The sequence below is a fragment of the Balaenoptera physalus genome, assembly GCF_965194825.1.
Source record: "Balaenoptera physalus genome assembly, chromosome: 7".
Classification (NCBI taxonomy): Eukaryota; Metazoa; Chordata; class Mammalia; order Artiodactyla; family Balaenopteridae; genus Balaenoptera; species Balaenoptera physalus.
The window spans coordinates 5,670,896-5,675,068 of NC_138886.1; the positions used below are offsets into that span (position 1 = coordinate 5,670,896).

The 4,173-nt window shown below is 44.2% G+C and overlaps 1 protein-coding gene and 1 long non-coding RNA gene across 6 annotated transcripts in view; one reads left to right on the forward strand and one right to left on the reverse strand.

Annotated features, from left to right (window-relative positions):
- Positions 1 to 4,173, reverse strand: part of ABL1 (ABL proto-oncogene 1, non-receptor tyrosine kinase) — a gene marked incomplete at its 5' end in the record, with an annotated part of 131,256 nt that overhangs the window by 96,989 nt on the left and 30,094 nt on the right. The window lies entirely within an intron of this gene.
- The window catches only part of LOC309663790, a 42,480-nt gene that overhangs the window by 12,791 nt on the left and 25,516 nt on the right, over positions 1 to 4,173 (forward strand). The window lies entirely within an intron of this gene.

Consider the following 4,173-nt stretch of genomic DNA (forward strand, 5'->3'; position numbering starts at 1 on the left):
GGGCCTACCACCCTGGTCTCCTGCCTCTCTGTACTACCCCACAGCCCCGCTCTTCTATATAAAATGCAAGTTATTTGGCAACTTTAAATTTTTTATTTATTTAACAAACATGTATATAGCACTTACTATGTGCCTGCAACTGTTGTAAGCACTATATGTGTCAAATAAACAAAAAATTAAAACCTCCAAATAATTTGTATTTAATGCAACTCTTCTCATCTGAGGATTCTGAAATAACAGCCTATATTATAAAATCTCAACAATCTTCTAGGGTTAAAAAAAAAAAAAGGAGGCAAAATTGGTAGAAATAAAGCTAACAGTAAAAGCCAGAAGTCTGTTTGTGCTCCAAAAGGCTGGAGCACTGTCCTTCAACTGCTGACTGGATAAACAAGCGGTGGTACATCCACACAAGGGGATACCACTCAGAGATATAACAGGAGGAACTGTGAAAACATGTAACATTGTGAACGACTTGCAGTGCATGATGGTAAGTGAAAGAAGCCAGACTCAAAAGGCCATATACTGCATGATTCCACTATATGTCATCCTGTACATATAAGGACAGAAAACTGACTGTGGTTGCCAGGAGCTGAGGAGGGATCGAGGAAGGATGACTATTAAGGAGCAGCACAAGGGAATTTCGGGGGTGATAACACTGTTCTGCATCTGAATGAGGTGGTAATTTCACAACTGTATGCATTTGTCAAAGTCCACAGAACTGTACACTAAAGAGTAAGTTGGTTTTTTTTTTAAAGGTACCTCAATGTAGTTTTTTTTTTTTAATTAATTAATTTATTTATTTTTGGCTGTGTTGGGTCTTCGTTTCTGTATGAGGGCTTTCTCTAGTTGCGGCAAGCGGGGGCCACTCTTCATCGCGGTGCGCGGGCCTCTCACTATTGCGGCCTCTCCTGTTGCGGAGCACAGGCTCCAGACGCGCAGGCTCAGTAGTTGTGGCTCACGGGCCTAGTTGCTCGGCGGCATGTGGGATCCTCCCAGACCAGGGCTCGAACCCGTGTCCCCTGCATTGACAGGCAGATTCTCAACCACTGCGCCACCGGGGAAGCCCCAAGAGTAAGTTTTATACTATATAGAAATTATAACTCAATAAACCTGACTATAAATAATAAGATAAAATACAATAAAAAACTAGGTCCATAGTTTGGCTTTCCAAATTAAAGACTGGTTATGTTTTCAGAAGCTAAAGAAGTTGCATTCCATAAAAGTTAAACAAAACCTGATTAGATTTTTTCTCTGTAAGTGACCTACTCTAATTAGACCTCTAGCCTTTATTAACTTTATAACTATCCTTTTTAATAGTTATAATTTATTGAGCTAACTATGTAACAAGTACTATTCTGTTTCTTTAGGTTTACTGCTTAATTTTCTATGTCAGTTACAGATGTATGTAAAATAAAGAGGGAAAAATGCCCCCTCACCTCTCCACACCATACTCCACCATCCAATCCACTCCCAAGAGATAACAGCTATCAATAGACTTTTTTCTACACATGTACAGACCCACAGTTTTCCCTGTAGTATGAATGGGATTGTAGTACACTTGCTTTTCTATTGGATGCTTTAAACATCTCTCCGCGGCAATCCACATAAAGCTACCTTCATCTCTTTAACAGCTGCAGAATGTTACACAGAACCCTGGCCACAATTTATTTAGCCATTCCCTAATGATGAATATTTAAGTCATTCCAAATGCTCTAAGTCAGGTTCCTCACAGAGGGTTTAATTCCCCCAACGACCCTGTAGAGTGGACCTGTTACAGATAAGTCCCCCAAGGCTTGGAAAGATGCACTAATTTGTTCCTTCAACAAATACTACTCTGTGCCAGGAATACAACAGTGCACAGGGTCAGATACTCCTGGCCATCATGTAACTCACTACCTTTCTTCTTCACTGGCTGTAACAGGCAACAACCCTCTCAACCCCCCTGACCATACAAGTCAGGGTTGATGAGAGGAGGGCTCTGGGGGCCTGCAGAGGGACTCTCAGCCCGGACTGGGTGCAGAGTGACCACCGGGGGAGGGCTTCCTGTTTCTGCTACTTGGTGCTGCCTCTCCTCCATCCCCATCAGATTAAGGACACACAGTGAGAGTCAACACTGGCTGTATCCTAGAGAGGCTTTGCTCTCGAAACGAAAGTCTTCCATAAGCTGCATGTTGCTGCTAAATGCCAGTTCACACCAAGCCTCCGAGGAAGTTGTATACTCAGCAAATCATGAATTATTTCACGTGTTCACAGATGTAGCCACCAAGTAAATCCTGACACCAATCTTTCTATCAAGAAGGAAACTTCCCTGGTGGTCCAGTGGATAAGACTCTGCGCTCCCAGTGCAGGGGGCCTGGGTTCAATCCCTGGTCAGGGAACTAGATCCCACATGCATGCCGCAACTAAGAAGTCCACATGCCGCAACTAAGAGTCCGCATGCCGCAACTAAAGATCCCACACGCTTCGACAAAGATTGAAGATCCCGAGTGCCACAGCTAAGACTCGGCGCAGCCTGCCTAGATAGGTAGATAGATAGACAGATAGATAGATAGACAGATATTAAATTTTTAAAAAAGGACACAAAAAGAGGAGATCGTAAGCTCTGATAGTTGTACACATGAATGAAATGTACAGGGAGAGCTCTCCCATTTTAAGAGATGCTACTTAAGAGAAAAGCAGCCACTCAGCTCCAGCAGACAGCTGCAAGTAAAAATGCAGGGGATAAAAATCTCCCAGTTAAAAAAAAGGATTATGGAATTTAAAAAATATATCTCAAAGTAGGAGAGCATCAGAACCTCCGTGCACTCCACATACCCCACGTACCCACGTCCTACTCCTCCTGGCTTCAACAAGCATCGACTCATAGCTCATCTTCTTTCACCTAGACCCCCACCCACTCCTCTGGCCCAAATAATTTTGAAGCCTATATCTAATATTATATAATTTATGGATTTCCACCACCCCAATTTTTATACTTTGTTTGAATTCAGATCTTAATAAGCTCCATATACTGTGATTATGTCTCCTTTAATCTATAGGTTCCACTTAATTTTTTTCTTCTAATTTACTCATTAATTAAACCAAGTCATTTGTTCCAGAGTTCCCCTCTGTCTACATTTTGATGACTGAGCTTAACATGGTAGGAGCTATACTTTGATGTTTCCTTTCGTGGGAAAACTTTCCTTGCTCAAATGCAGGTGACAGTTTCTGTTTAAAAGAGATGCCTTACTTCTGCGGAGGGTGGGGCAGGAACGGGTGTATGTGTGCACTTTATTTCGGAAGGCTGTGCCGTGGCTGGTTTGAGGAATCAAATGTGTTTCTCATACAACCTGCAGCTCTTCTGGAACTAAAGCTTGGTATTTCCTCATGAGGTCAGACTCTCCAGGGCATTCTGAGGCCAGGTGAGCCTTCAGAAGCACCGGAGTATGAAGGCATCCGCGGCATTGTAGTAAGAGTGCAAACTGTACCCATAAGTAAACAAGGTGATTTCAGATGGCGTGAGCTGTGAAGAAGTTAAAGGGGGAAAGCAGATAGAGAGCTGGTGCTGGCATGGGTAGTCTGCCAGCACAGGTACTCTGGATTAGGTCGTCAGGGGAGGTCTTTCCTAAAGGTGCCGCATGAGCTGGGGCCTGCACCAGATCTGGTGTAACAGTACCCAGCAGAGGGCAGGGCAGGGCCTGCGGCGGGCACTGACAGAGAAAAGCACCCCAGTAAACAAAGGGAGTGACGGAGGGGGGGAAGTCCAAGAGGGAAACCAGGCCCAGACCACACAGGGCCAACAGGCTGTGGAGAGAAGTTGGGAATTCTATTCTGAGATGAGTACCTAATGGAGGCTAAAAACTGGGTAGTGAAAAGGTCTGACATAAATGTCTGAGGAAAGGTCTCTCTGCTGGCAAGAGAGCAGACACAGGTGGGAACAAGACCAGGCTGGAAGGCTGAGAAATTTTTCAGAATAGAGATGGCGGTGGTGAGGGGCCAGGGTGGTATTTATTTACTCTAGGATTTTTTTCTAGGACTCTAGGATTATTCTAAGATTTATTGTAGGATTCATTATTCTGGAGTGTTTGCTGCTGCATCAGATGTGGGAGGGAGGAGTCAAGGATGACACCTACGGGGGTGGCAGGGTACCTGGGGATATGATGCCATGGTCACAGGCTGTCACCCTTTCCCCAG